Raw genomic sequence first — 16297 nt, 5'->3', positions numbered from 1 at the left:
TTCTCTGCTGACATGAAGCCAGATTCTCTGTTACGGGACCTCCCTCCTCTGCCTGGGTGCTGGGCCTAAATATATGCCAATGGACTGTTGCAGTGGTGGCTGACGTGAAGCCTCATTCTCTGCTATGACATGCAGACTAATTCTCTGCTGACATGAAGACAGATTCTCTGTTACGGGACCTCTCTCCTCTGCCTGTGTGTGTGCTGGGCCTAAATATATGCCAATGGACTGTTGCAGTGGTGGCTGACGTGAAGCCTCATTCTCTGCTATGACATGCAGACTGATTCTCTGCTGACATGAAGCCAGATTCTCTGTTACGGGACCTCTCTCCTCTGCCTGTGTGTGTGCTGGGCCTAAATATATGCCAATGGACTGTTGCAGTGGTGGCTGACGTGAAGCCTCATTCTCTGCTATGACATGCAGACTAATTCTCTGCTGACATGAAGACAGATTCTCTGTTACGGGACCTCTCTCCTCTGCCTGTGTGTGTGCTGGGCCTAAATATATGCCAATGGACTGTTGCAGTGGTGGCTGACGTGAAGCCTCATTCTCTGCTATGACATGCAGACTGATTCTCTGCTGACATGAAGCCAGATTCTCTGTTACGGGACCTCTCTCCTCTGCCTGTGTGTGTGCTGGGCCTAAATATATGCCAATGGACTGTTGCAGTGGTGGCTGACGTGAAGCCTCATTCTCTGCTATGACATGCAGACTAATTCTCTGCTGACATGAAGACAGATTCTCTGTTACGGGACCTCTCTCCTCTGCCTGTGTGTGTGCTGGGCCTAAATATATGCCAATGGACTGTTGCAGTGGTGGCTGACGTGAAGCCTCATTCTCTGCTATGACATGCAGACTGATTCTCTGCTGACATGAAGACAGATTCTCTGTTACGGGACCTCCCTCCTCTGCCTGGGTGCTGGGCCTAAATATATGCCAATGGACTGTTGCAGTGGTGGCTGACGTGAAGCCTCATTCTCTGCTATGACATGCAGACTGATTCTCTGCTGACATGAAGACAGATTCTCTGTTACGGGACCTCCCTCCTCTGCCTGGGTGCTGGGCCTAAATATATGCCAATGGACTGTTGCAGTGGTGGCTGACGTGAAGCCTCATTCTCTGCTATGACATGCAGACTAATTCTCTGCTGACATGAAGCCAGATTCTCTGTTACGGGACCTCTCTCCTCTGCCTGGGTGCTGGGCCTAAATTTATGAAAATGGACTCTTACAGTGGTGGGTGACGTGAAGCCAGATTCTCTGCTATGGGACCTCTCTCCAATTGATTTTGGTTAATTTTTATTTATTTAATTTTTATTTTAATTCATTTCCCTATCCACATTTGTTTGCAGGGGATTTACCTACATGTTGCTGCCTTTTGCAGCCCTCTAGCTCTTTCCTGGGCTGTTTTACAGTCTTTTTAGTGCCGAAAAGTTCGGGTCCCCATTGACTTCAATGGGGTTCGGGTTCGGGACGAAGTTCGGATCGGGTTCGGATCCCGAACCCGAACATTTCCGGGATGTTCGGCCGAACTTCTCGAACCCGAACATCCAGGTGTTCGCTCAACTCTAGTTACTATGTAAAGGAATCACATTTTCTTTGGTGTACTTTCATTACTTTTTTCTGGTTTAGGTAAAGATCATGAAATTGTCTTTGGAGTTCACTTTTATTGTCCACTATAAAAAGTTATGCCATCTTTTTCATTTGTTTCACATATTTGTGTTCACTTATACCATAAAGAGACATTTTCAGGTTATCATTGCAGAATAAAGTGAGAGATATTTTCATAGCTTATGCCCTTATTGCAGTTCTTAAGAACTGTTTTTCTCCTAAGACAGCAGACTTGTATTTGCTTTTTATGAGCCTGTTAAGCTACTTTACAAACATATCTGATTTGTAGCAAATTATTCTCTAGAATCCTGTCATGTCAATATAATTTAGTTACAAGACCAATAATATGGAATGTGATTGCAAGCAATAACTTGTCTGATTTGCCTATATCTAGAAGTAGTATTCTATGTCCCAAGAATGACAGAAATACAGTCCTCAATGTTACGGTATATACATTTGTCTTTAATGCTATTTCCGACATTTCTTGATCAATACTAAGAGACTAGGCATACATTATTTTTATTAGGACCCATATTAATGTGGATAACATTAATTGAACACTAGTTTGTCATATCAGGTTCCTTGCTTGGTTAGTTTTAATGTACTTTTTGTAATAATTTTCAAAATTTTCAGCTAAAACATAGATAACCACTTTGTTGTTAATATATATATATATATATATGTATATATATGTATATATATATATATATATATATATATATATATATATATATATGTTAGCAGAAGGACCCGGCATTCGCATGGGTATATTTAATCTATTTCATTAAATGTTTGTGTGTGTCTTTAAAAGATATTGACAGTATTCACTATAACAGTGACATCTACAGTAACCCGCCCCTTTAACAGTGGCCTCTAGAGCGGCCTGTCTCTTAAAGAGAACCTGTCATAAACTATATACTGACCTCACTGAGGGCAGCATAAATTAGTGACAGAAATGCTGATTTCAGCGGTGTGTCACTCATGAGTAGAGATGAGCAAATCGAATCAGACTAAAGCAGAATTCGATCTGAATTTCAGGAAAAATTTGATTTGCAACGAATGTGATTGCAATTTTTCCTAAAATGGCGGCTACAATGGCAGCTACACATGTGAGGACATAGGGCAAGGAACTCTGGGAAGGTGGGCTAACCCATAATTCCATGCATTAAGCCTATCAGCAGTCAGTCAACCCTGTGATGTCACAGCCCTATAAATACGTCGGCCATCTTAGAGTCAGACATTTTCCAGTGTTCTGACTGCAGGGACAGACTTGAGAAGGCGCTAGGGACGGCAATAGCAAAAACCTCATTATAAAAAAATGAAAAAACTATTTATAAGTGCAAGGAAAGGATAGGGAAGAATCATTTCACAGCATCTTAGTACAGGGAGAGACATCAGAAGGCACCAGGGACAGTGCCAAAAAGTGATTTACAAGTGCAGAGAAAGGATAAGGAGGAATCATTTCACAGTATCTTAGTGCAGGAAGAGACGCCTGAAGTCGCTTAGATCAGTTTTAGAAAAACCTCATTGTGAAAAAAAAAGCGATTCACAAGTGCAGGGAAACATTATGTGGGGATCCAAATAGCCATTATACAGATATGGCATTACAGCAATTTAATCTTGTTATTTGGGTGCAAGTGCTATGTTGAAAAGCCTTTAGTGGCTTATATCTATGGAAAAATAAATTATATACACATTTTATTCTGGAGTTATTTATGTTGAAAGAGTTTAATGGCCTATTTCAGTATAAAAAATAAAATATATACGCATTTCACTTCTGCAATTATACCTGGTGAAAGCGTTCAGTGACCTATCTCAGTACAAAAAGAAAAGCAATATACACACTTCACTGGTACATTTATTTCTGCTAAAAGCGTTTAATGGCCTATTTTAGTACAGAAAGAAAAAAAATAACGCACTTCACTGATGCATTTATTTCTGCTAAAAGCATTTAGTGGCTTATTTCAGTACAAAAAGAAAAATATATTCTTAGTTCACTTCTGCAGTTATGTGTTGAAAGTGTTTATTGGCCTATTTCAGTACAGAAAGAAAAATATATACATACTTCACTGGTGCATTTATTTCTGCTAAAAGCATTTACTGGCCTATTTCTATACAGAAAGAAAAAATATATGCGCATCACTGGTGCACTTATTTGTGGCAAAAGCGTTTAGTGGCCTATTTCAGTACAGAAAGAAAAATATATATGCATTTCACTTCTGCAGTTATATGTGTTGAAAGCGTTTAGTGGCCTATTTCAGTACAGAAAGAAAAATATATACGCACTTCACTGGTGCAGTTATTTGTGGCAAAAGCGTTTAGTGGCCTATTTCAGTACAGAAAAAAAAAATATATGCACTTCACTGGGGCATTTATTTCTGGAAAAATAGTTTAGTGGCCTATTTCAGTACAGAAAGAAAAATATATACTCACTTCACTGGTGCATTTATTTCTGCTAAAATCATTTACTGGCCAATTTCAGTACAAAAATATATATATTATCAGTTTAATTCTTCAGTTATATGTGTTGAAAGCATTTAGTGGCATATTTCAGTACAGAAAGAAAAAAATATACGCACTTCACTGGTGCATTTATTCGTAGCAAAAGCGTTTAGTGGCCTATTTCAGTACAGAAAACAAAATATATACACATTTTACTGGTGCATTTATTTCTAGAAAAAAGTTTAGTGGCCTATTTCAGTACAAAAAGGAAAAAAATATATGCACTTCACTGTTGTATTTATTTGTGGTGCAAGAGTTTAGTGGCCTATTTCAGTACAAAATTAAAAATATATACTCATTTCACTTCTGCAGTTATATTTTAAGTACAAAAACAAAATATATTCAGCGTTCACTTTTGCAGTTATATGTGGTAAAACCTTTAGTGACGTATTTTGGTAGCAAAACCAAATGTATTCAGCGTTCAGCGCTGCAGTAATATTTGTGGTAAAACCTTCAGTGACATATTTTGGTAGAAAACAATACATTTATTCTGCGTTCAGCACCGCAGTTATACGTGGTAAAGCTTTTAGTATGAGTATTTCAGTAGAAAACAAAACATTTATTCTTATAAAAATGTATCCTTATTAAGAAGGGGTCCGCGGGTTCACGGAAGCAGCAGCGTTAGCAGTCAGTCAGAGCGTAGTGTTGTTGGTAAAATCACGTACTCTGCGGTGTGGCAATGTTTTGTGAACATGCCCATATGTAGAATCTGTGGGCAGAAGGTTAAGCGTGGCCAGTGTGCCAATGTTGGCACCACGGCCCTGCTTCAACATATGCAGCATCACCATAAAGTGGCCTAAGAGAACCGTGCTCCAATGTGGTGGTCCAGCCTGCTGCAGCTACCGCTGCATCACCCAGTGGCACGCCACACCCGATTTCAGGCAGTCAAGGCTCCACCACCGCAGGTGAATGGAGCAGTCTGTCATTCCCACCGTCTGCTGGTCCTGATGCTCCTGCTCCGCCTACTCCTCGTCAGTCATTCCGTCATCAATTAATCACCGAAGGGATTAAGAAGAGACAACAGTATTCATGCACGCATTCACCGCGCAGAAGCTGCTGTCCACATATTTTGGTCGAAAAACAAAATGTATTTAGCGTTCAGCACTGGGGTTATATGTGTTAATATCTTTATTAAAGTATTTCAGTCGAAAAACAAAATTTATTCAGCGGTCAGCGCTGCGGCTATATGTGTTAATATCTTTATTAAAGTATTTTGGTCGAAAAACAAAATTTATTCAGCGGTCAGCGCTGCGGTTATATGTGTTAATATTTTTGTTAAAGTATTTTGGTCGAAAAACTAAATTTATTCAGCGGTCAGCTGAAGTGTAGTGAAGTATCTGGATGAACTCTTCTGTGCTCAAAGCTATTGTGACACAGAGGGAACTGTTCATTCCAGGCAGGTTCTGATGAGCAGCCGATACCGCACTTGCATAAATCTTGACAGGATTTGTCTCCAGATAGAGAGAAATTGTTTTATGGATTGCTTTCTCCATCGTAACCACGCCGTCGAATAAACTGAAGACTGGCGGATTCTCTCCAGTCTTGGGCAACACTTAATTTTTATTATTAAATGTATTAAATATTGAATATTAAATTGAACCAAAACTTGATTAAAATTATAAGAAAGTAAACTTAAATTTTCCAATATATTATCCCAATCTTCAAGGGAAATTGAATTTGACAATCAATCAGACAATCAATTTGCCAAGCCTTTTGTGCCGGAGGACGTGTATTATTAAATCGTGTTTAAGAAATATTTTATAGGGGGCGGAGCTTGCGCCGGACGAAGATGGTCGCATAGCTCTCTGCTCTGTGAGGAGACTCGTCCCTAACGCCAGCTAAAATTAGCTTACAGAGGCAAGAATGGTTAAGATCGGGAACGCTAGGCACGGTGACCCTCCTGCTCCCTCCAAGAACCAGATCTCGGGTGGAGATATGGAGAAATTTCTCAAAAAAACCGCCACCACGATCTCTGCTAGAGAACCTAAGATGGCACCGACGCCGCAGCCTAAAGCTCCGAAGCGCGCTCCTGCACAGTCGGAAGGAGAAAGCGACTCAGAAGACATCCAATCCAGCACTGAGCTACCAATCACAAGGAAGTACCTCGACCGTGCTCTTAATAGAGTAATGGAGCCGATCCTCGCGGAGCTGTCAGCATGCAGACACGAGGTGAGGCATATAGGGGAACGCGTGGAGTCTCTAGAAGTGCACCAAGCAAAGATATTAAATCATCAGTCCGCGGTATCAGACTCCTTCCGTTGCTGCGCATTATATTTAAACGACCTCCATAACTCACTAGAAGACCAGGAAAACAGGGGGCGCCGAAATAATCTGAGATTCAGAGGTGTGCCAGAATCGGTCCCCCCTGGTGAAATATCGGCTGTCATCATTGAAATTTGCGGATCTCTGTTGGGCCCTGATCACCCGCAAGAAATGATCATAGAACGGGCGCACAGAGCCCTGAGACCCAAGCCAAAGCCAACCGAACCGCCCAGAGACATCATATGCAGGTTCCTCAATTTTCAAGTGAAAGCTGCCATCCTGGAAACTGCACGTAACCACCCTGACTTGGTATATGAAGATTCCAAGATCGATATTTACCAGGACTTAGCCCCTTCAACTCTTAAGAAACGCAGGTCCCTCAAGCCCCTGACAGATTGGCTCCGGTCCAACAAAGTTCTATATCGTTGGTCCTATCCATTTGGCCTAACCTTTTCATATGCGGGCAAGAGGGTTAACATCTCATCATTTACAGATCTCATGGCAGTGTATGAGTTACTGAATGTGCCTCCAATGCCGATTGAAAATTGGGATGGGAAAAGTGGTCCCTTTTGAGGTGCTACGTACACCGAAGTCCTCCCGTTCCAAGAAAAGAGGCCAACATCTTACCCCAAGAAGTCTTTCTCAAGAACATTAAATGGACTTATGTGACCTTCGCCTAATCGGTTTAGGTTATGGTGGTATCTAGAAATCACAACTTTTGTCCTACCTAAAGTCAAGGCTTCATCATTACTATGATTTTATGTGGCCTATGCTCTAAAAGGTTTTCTCCCTTTTCTTGCCTAAATACAGCCCTTTCCTGGGCGTTATACGGTCTCCCAATCGGTCTACAGACCACTCAACCCCCTCCTGAGTATGACATATCTCAGTATGTCTGTTTTTTCATGTATTGTTTGTTTAACTCGTTGTATTCTGTTCCCTCTCCCTATTCCTAATCCAAGGTATTTGTCTCTCCCATCGATATGGAGTAAACTCCTCCCTTCCACAACTCCTATGATACACAGGACAGCGGACCCTCACAAACCTGCTATGCTCTCTTGGGGAAAGTCACGCCAGCTACGAGGTAATCCTGCACGCACCATACTCAATGGCTGACCTATTGGTAGCTTCTTACAATGTCAAAGGTTTTCACTCCCCATCAAAACGGAGCCAAATCTTTGCCATTTTAAGAAAAGCCTGGGCTGGGGTGATGTTTCTACAAGAGACACACTACCGCTTTAACCACTACCCTGACATGGGGTTCTCTCATTATTCCAATTGGTACCACTGTGGGGGTAGCTCTTCAGCTTCTAGTGGGGTCAGTATAGGGTTACAAAGAAAAATCCCATTTAAATTTGTCAGTCAAATATTAGACCCAGATGGAAGGTTTATCTTACTTAAAGGTACTATAGGGCTGCAAACCTACACTTTTATCAATTTATATGCCCCTAACTCTAATCAATCCCGTTGGTTCTCTGATATTTTCCCTATCATAGAATCCTTTAAAGAAGGTATAGTAATTGCAGGGGCCGACTTAAACGTGGCTCTTCTTCCACAGCTAGATATCTCCTCCCACAAATCATCCCACTCTAGCAAGTCCTTAAAAGCAATCAGGAACTCCCTCTGGGAATTACACTTGATAGATGTATGGCGATCTCATCACCCTAATGCCTCAGATTTCACGTTCTACTCCCCTATGCATGGTACCTATCACAGAATAGACTACCTGTTTATCTCTAAAGAACACATACATCTGTGTTGAGAGTCATCTATAGGTTCTATACATTTATCAGACCATTCCCCCATTTTTATAACAGTTCTGGCCCCCAATGAAACTCCCTCGTGCTTCAATTGGCGCCTAAATGAATCCCTCCTGGGATACCAAGATTCAGTTGAGATGATTTCCAAGCACATCACAGAGTATTTTTCTCTAAATAAAAGCCCGGAGCTACCGATAAATACTCTCTGGGACGCTCATAAACCAGTAATCAGGGGACAATTCATTAGCATTGGCACGCACCAAAAGAAAGTAAGGGAAAGAGAAATTGACGAAACTCTAAAAAATATCCAGAGGCTTGAGTCACAGCACAAAATTAAACCCTCTGACCCTCAATTCCAAGAGCTGTCGGGGTATAGGGCCAAACTCAGATCCCTTCTAACTTCTAGAGCAGCCAAATATTATATGAGCTCCCAACACAAATTTTTCGCACATGGTGATAAGGCCACCAAGTTTGTCATGAATAGGATTAAAGGGAGGAGGTCCGCACACTACGTCCATCAGCTATCCTCACAGGATGGGACTCCTATCTTCTCTGTTACCCAGATTGCTGCCCAATTTCGCTCCTTTTACAACGACCTCTATAATCTTCCCTCAACCATAGAATCGGAAACTCGCGCTTCTGCTATATCTTCCTTTCTGGAAGCCGCTAAACTCCCTAACATCTCCCCAAAACAGAAGTTAAGTCTGGAAGCCCCTTTTTCCCTAAACGAGCTAAAAAAACAATGCATCAAATGCCGTCAGGAAAGAGTCCAGGCCCTGACGGTCTTCCGCTAGCCTATTATAAAACGTTCCATGAACTCCTTTTCCCTCATCTCTTAGAAGTCTGTAATCAGACTTTCCAGGGAATTCCTCTCTCAAGAGACATGACTGCGGCCAACATCACTCTCATCCCTAAAGAAGGGAAAGATGCTAAATTATGTTCCAATTATAGGCCAATCTCCCTCCTAAACATAGACCTCAAACTCCTGGCCAAGATGTTAGCCAACAGACTAGCTATCCTTCTCCCTCAACTGGTTTATGGAGACCAGGTTGGCTTTATCCGTAATAGGGAAGGCAAAGACAACACCACTAGGGTGATTAATACCCTCTGCCATGCCAAACGGATTTCCTCCCCCTTGCTCTTACTCAGCACGGATGCTGAAAAAGCATTCGATAGGGTTAACTGGTCATATTTAAAACACGTCCTGTTGAATTTTGGCCTACCTGACTCCTTCGTCCAAGCAACCTTCTCGATGTATGAGCACGCAACAGCCTCAGTTCTAGTTAATAGTACTTTATCCTCTCCATTTTCTATTAGAAATGGGACACGTCAGGGTTGTCCCCTATCACCCCTCCTATTTATTTTGGCTCTCGAGCCACTACTTGCAACCATAAGATTGGACCAGGAGGTAGTAGGTCTATGTTTGGGAGGCAGGGAACAGAAATTAGCTGCCTTCGCAGACGACGTTCTGATGATGACGGTCAATCCGAAGGCTTCTTTACCTCGAATCCAGTCCCACCTAACCGCATATAGCATCTTGTCAGACTTCAAAATTAATGCCAGTAAATCGTTAGTCCTCTGCTTAGGCATTCCCCGGGCAACCAAACATCAACTGATGATGGACTCCCCATTCAATTGGTCCTCTCCTAATATCACATATTTAGGGATCAAGATTAGCCCTGAAATAACCAACCTCTTTTCCCTCAATTACACCCCCTTAAAACAATCACTTTTTGAAGCTATTGATAATCTGGCCCGATCCAACCCAACATTGTCCTGGTTTGGTCGCAAAAACCTTCTCTCTTCCTTAATACTCCCCAGACTCACTTATTTGCAGCAAGTCCTCCCCATTCCTGTCCCCAAGCACTATTATGACACAATCATGCAAAAGTTCAGATCTTTCATCTGGAGTGGAAGGAAAGCGAGACTTTCAATCGCTCTCCTCACCAAACCCAGACATGCTGGGGGAATAGGCCTACCAAATCCCGAACTGTACGGGAAAGCCATCCTTCTCTCACGTGCAATAGCCTGGTTACGTCCCTCCCCACCTTCCGTAGTGGTACAGATAGAATTCGATATTTTGAACAGCCCAGCCAGAGCGCTTCTCCTAGGTCATAAGTTGGTTCTCCCTGGCCCTATGTCTCACTACCCAATCCTCAAAGCCACGCTGGAGGCATGGAAGTGGCTATCTTCTACACATTGTTCTATCCCATTCCCTTCTCTCACTCTATCTGTAACTGATGTCCTAAACACGGCCCCCCCTACCCTAAGAGGCTCAACCTCAACAGGACTGTTGTCCTCCTCAACCCCTATAATCTCTCTAGCTCTCCCAACTGGAGAGTGGATGGACTTAAAAGCTACAAATGCCCTGCTTAACCCTCACCCGAGAGATTTTCTCTCAGTTGCCTACATTAGAGCTTACCTGAAACAACACATTAAAATAGGGGACCTCCTTCGTCCGCGGGTTTGGCTGGAATCTCTGATATCTTTACACTCAGCACCCAGAAAACTCATCTCACAGATTTACAGTAAATTGTGTCTAACTCCTATGATAGCTAAGCCAGCCTTTGTGACACAATGGGAACTAGACCTGAACATTACAATTCCACATGAATCCCTGCCTAAATTACTAGAATCTCCTCATGGGGCCTCCCGCTGTGTCAGAATTCAGGAAAACAGCTATAAAATCCTCACCAGATAGTACAATACGCCAGATAAAACATCAAGATACACTGTGTCTGCTTCTGACACCTGCTGGAGGTGCCTTGGGGAGAGAGGAACTTTTTTTCATATCTGGTGGACATGCCCCCTTATCCATAAATGGTGGGGTGAGGTCTTCTCAGTTGCTAACGAAGTTTGCGGCACCTCAATACTACCTTCTCCACAAGTTGCCCTCCTATCTTTCTCCCGCGATAAGGAGGATGCTAAACCTCCATTTGTATTTACACAGATGCTGCTGGCAGCCCGCCTTCAACTCCCTAAATTTTGGCTACGACCTGTAGTCCCAACCCTAGAACAATGGATCCAAAAAGTTGACCAGATTCATAGGTTTGAGGAACTATCTTCTTGGGAATCACGCACGCACATGATATTCCTCAAAAAATGGTCCCTGTGGTCTAAGTATAGATCCCCCAAATCATAGTGTACTCTATTGATGACTAAATAGATTGGAACATACATATGTAACCACCTAGCACTACCATTCAACACGCTAGGCACCCCGTACGGAAGACATCCCTACCTCATGCTGTAGACTCAAATATCTCTACACCAGATCCTCCCGTCCTCTTTTCGTTTTCCAGTTCTGCATGTGCCTCATCCATTTTATGTCTCTCTCAAGACTGATAGTGATTGACTCGTGTGCTAATCCATGCATGGCGCAACACTGTTGTATCTGGTATGTACCTACTCTGTACTCAATATTACATTGGCGTGGCCTGCGAGCCTATACCTTGGTATCCTGTTACCTACTGTTATACTTTGAAATTTATAATAAAAATATAAATTAAAAAAAAGAAAGAAATATTTTATAAAGTTGAGAAATTTGTGAATGATTGTGATGTTGGTTCTCGGCAACCACTTACTTTTAACTTTTAAAAGACAGACCACTGAAATCTGCTCACCTTTATCTACTTTTTCCTGCCGTTAGTATAGGCAACACAAAATTGATGACAGGTTCCCTTTAACAGTAATATCCACAGTGCCCTCCCTTTTAACAGTGACCTCCACAGGGGTCTCCCCTTCATTAGTGACCTCCACAGTAGCCCATCTCATTAACAGTGATTTCCACAATACCTCGCCACCTTAACAGTAACTTCCACAGAGCTCCATTCCTTTAAAATGTTACCTCCACAACACCCCACCTTTTTAACAGTGACCTCTACAGCACCCTGTCTCCTAACACTGACCTTCATAGCGGACCGTCCCCTTAACTGTGACCTCCACCGTCTCCTGCCCCTTTAACAGAGACCTCGACAGCGCCTGCTCCTTTAACACTGATCTCCACAGCATCCCGCTCTCTCAAAAGTGACTTTCACAGCAGCCCACCCCTTTAATAGTGACCTCCACAGCATCTCCCATATCAGTGTCCTCCACAGCAGCCCACCCATTTAACAGTGACTTCCACAGCAGCCCCCCCCCCTTTATTAGTGACTTCCACAGTACCCCTTCTCCATAACAGTGATTTCCAGAACACCCCATCACCTTAACAGTGGCCTCTACAGCAATCTGCCCATTAACACTGACTGCATAGGGGATCATTCCCTTAACTGTGACCTCCACGGCAGCCTGCCCCTAGGGTAGCCAGAGGTCTGGTTTCTGTTTGGACAGTCCGGCTTTCAGACTCCCTGTCCTCCATCCCGGAGCAAGGCCTGGACGGACACAGGGATGTCCTTTTGAACAGCTTACTCTCAGACAACAGCACTGTGCTGTCTGAGCGTGAGCTGCAGGGAGAAAGTCACCCTCCCACCCCTACAGCTGACATTTTTACCTTCATTTTTTTAATCCCTGTTGGCTGCTGAGTGGGAGAGGGCATGGACAATGGAGACAGGGGTGTACCTTAGTGAGACCTGGGGGCGGGGTTTTTAAGTCAGACTTTTGCCCCCTGTGACCTCCACAACACTATGCTCTCTTAACAGTGTCATCCACAGCACCTTGCCCCTTTAAAGCTGATCTATAGCAGTGAAGAAAAATGGCTGGACGTGTGTTCCATTTCTTTGGCAGACACCAATTACAGACATAAGCCAGCTATATTAGGGTCTTGCAGGGACAGTGTAGTGTAAATAGGATATATTACTGTAGTTAGATGAATTTAGATTATGAAAAGTCAGGTTTTATGAGTAGAGGGGGAAAGCATAGAAGCAGTGTGCCATGTTTTACAGTGAGGTCAGCTGCTGGAGCTGTTCATATATTCCACCGCAGGCACAAAAACTCTTTTTTTTCCATTTCAAAATAAAAATAAAAATCTCAAGCTTCTACAGTTCATAAGTGTTTTATCTGCATATTCACAGCAGCTCCAGCAGCATATATATTTTTCTGGATCAATATAATACAGGTTTATAATACAATGTACAGGATACAATGTTCTGCTGGGTACATAAATGATTTGCTGAGCACATAAAAAATAATAAAATAAGTAATATAGAAAATACTACTATCACAATACTAAGTGTATAAAAAAACTCACTAAATATAGAGCACTTTTGCAAGAAGAAAGGATATTTTGCATAAATCGGCTGAGTACATCGGATCTTTGCTGCATACAAAAGTTCACGCTGAATACATAGAAGTTCACACTGAGTACATAGAGATTGCTGGGTATAGAGAGGAATTTTTATCAATCTGTGTCCTAATATTTAGGCATTAATTAGCTTGCTGTGTTATGATTGCTGTTAATTATTCCAGATATTTAATATAAATTTATATAACAAATGTATCCTGTTATAGTATGCAAGTAGTGTTTGGCAATGTCATCCAGTGTAATCCATATAGGTAATTCTGCAAAGCGATTGATGACAATGTCTAGATTCGGCCCACATTGGGTTAATGGCCACAACACAGTTTAGATTGTACTTAGGTCTCAATAGTTATATCCTGTATCCAACTTAAAGTCTATTCACAGTATGCATAATACTCCTTTCCCTTTGATAGGACAGCTTTCAATCAACAATGTTACCAAAGGTTGGGGAGAGGAATGGGGTGGGATCAATGGTTACATTACCGTGACTTGTATAGGACCGGGAATATTCAGCTATTCAAGGCAGAAGTAAATCGCTGTATCTTCAGTGTATATCTTCACCTTACTAGTCTCGGCGTACCACGTGGCGTCCCACGTGTTCTTGGATTGCCGGCCGCTTTGCCTCTCCGCTGCCTTTTGTTTGAAGTTCCAGAGCACTCCTATTTGTTGTAGATGAATATCATCTGTAGTGGATCCAACGTGTCATATGATGTTATTATTCGTGCCTGGAGCCCAGATGTGTTTTGAAGCTTACTGCTCCTTTATCATTGGCAGATAATACTCTGCACTGTTTTTGGTCCTTTTATACTTTAATTAGAAGGAGGTACTTAACACTCTAATGAAGTCCAAATCAATATATATGATGGATCAGATCGTATTATGGACTTTTAAGTACTTTCTTATACTATCTCCTTTTCGGGTATTAGTATTCAGCTTTTCGCAATTTCTGAAACTTCCCAAGATGAAAATTGCTGAAAATGACAAAATAGCAGAGAAGGGCAAACAACACACCTGTGTTTTCTTTGCATTTCTGGTGTTTCGTCATTTAAACACATATTTTGGGTTACAAATTTGTATACACTGATCAAAATATAAATAAAGTGTGATTTTACCATTTCTTTTTATAATATAAAATGTATTCATATGTATCACATATTATCCTATTAATGTATACCTCATAAATTAAACCCTACTTGTATATTATGTACAATTAAGCTTTTATCTCTGTATGTTCTATAGGTGCTTAATTGCTATATATCTTCGACTGCAGGAGTATATATCCTCAACTAAAGATGTTTATGGGGGTAAGATCCAACCATGGAGGGGAGATCGAGGTGCTGGTAAACAGCCTGGCCTCGATTTACCATCCCCAATCGGCACCCTGTAGAACGGAGTGGGTCCCAATTGGGGATGCAAAATCAAGGTCAGGCTGTTTACCAGCACCTCGATCTCCCCTCCCTGGTCGGCTCCTACCCCCTTAAACATCTTCAGTTGAGGATATATACTCCAGCAGTCGAAGATATATAGCGATTAAGCACCCATAGAACATACAGATACAGAGATAAAAGCCTAATTGTACAAATATACAAGTCAAGAATGTCAAGAATGACATGGTGGACTTGATGGCTCACTCATACTTATAATCACAGCAAAATAATGTCTATGTTAACTCTGAGTCTACCAGTGCTCAATTGTAGAACATAAGTTGGCATCACCAGATTCTGTGGGAAAATAGAACTGGCCAGCATTCAGAATAAGTCTGTTATTCATCTCCTGGTATTCTTTATGGCAGCCAGGCCACATGCCCAAGCAGTACAGTGCCCTTGTCATGGATACCATCATCAGCTACTTCTCCTTTTCAGATTTTTCTTTCTCCTTGACCTTTGATGAGACATCCGTAACAGAATGTGTAGTCATGAGACAACTATTTACAACCAGCAATTAGCTTATGTGCAAACTGAACTCCTACCTGGCCAAGGTGTTGGTGGTGCAGTTGCAGCTGTACCCCTTAGTTGTGGTAATTGTCTTGTAATTTCACAGCTTCACCACAATTGTATTCTGACCTTTTGCATTAATATTTCTAGCCAGCTCAAAATGTTCTTCTGTTCTATGGCACTAATACTTCTAGCTCCTTGTCTCTTCTAAATTAGTGATGGACGAACATCTGCCGCGACGGTTTGAGAACACGATCGCGCAAACGCGATCAAATCTTCGTGAACCGCAAGTTCGCGGCGGGTCCCATTCATTTTAATGGCAGGCGAACCTGAAAAACCTTCAGCTCATATTTGCAGCCAAGAAATAATTAATAGAAGTGCACAAATAGTCCCACAACATGAACAGTGAGATACCAGATGTATTATTTGAATTTGCGATCTCCATTCATTTTTTTTTCAATGCGAAATATCGGCAATATAATTTTCGCATACGCGCATGTGCAAATGCACTATACAGTACACAAATGCACTATTAAGAGTATATTGGTATAAAACACCCCGCATCAATCTGTTTTTTTGGGGGACGACTGGTATATCACACCAGTAGAAATTATTTGTCCCAATAATGCTTGTCCTTCTATATACCTGCAGTATCGCAGCAGAACCGCACATAACTGCCGCACAATACAAATGCACTATAATATACTTTCTAACATAGAAACTATATTATAACATTGTACAAGGAAGGCAATCCATTAGAATATACATGAAGATAAAATGTAACCTTTAATAATTTTACTATGAGGGTCCATTCACACATCCGTAAGTGTTTTGCGTATCCTCAAAACACAGACACCGGCAATGTGCATTCCGCAATTTGTGGACCGCACATCGCCAGCACTATAATAGAAAATGCCTAATCTTGTCTGCAATTACGGACAAGAATAGGACATGTTCTATTTTTTTGTGGAAACGGAAGCACAGATGCGGAAGTGC

General features: G+C 41.9%; 1 long non-coding RNA gene across 1 annotated transcript in view; it reads right to left on the bottom strand.

Moving 5' to 3' along the window:
- The window catches only part of LOC122927704, a 53410-nt gene extending 39468 nt beyond the window's left edge, over positions 1–13942 (bottom strand). The window contains exon 1 of the long non-coding RNA XR_006387815.1: positions 13851–13942. This is a non-coding gene — a long non-coding RNA (uncharacterized LOC122927704). The remainder of the gene's footprint in view (positions 1–13850) is intronic.
- Positions 13943–16297: the final 2355 nt, after the last annotated feature.

This window comes from Bufo gargarizans, chromosome 2 (genome assembly GCF_014858855.1).
Source record: "Bufo gargarizans isolate SCDJY-AF-19 chromosome 2, ASM1485885v1, whole genome shotgun sequence".
Taxonomy (NCBI): Eukaryota; Metazoa; Chordata; class Amphibia; order Anura; family Bufonidae; genus Bufo; species Bufo gargarizans.
This window is presented reverse-complemented; position numbering and strand designations above follow the sequence as displayed.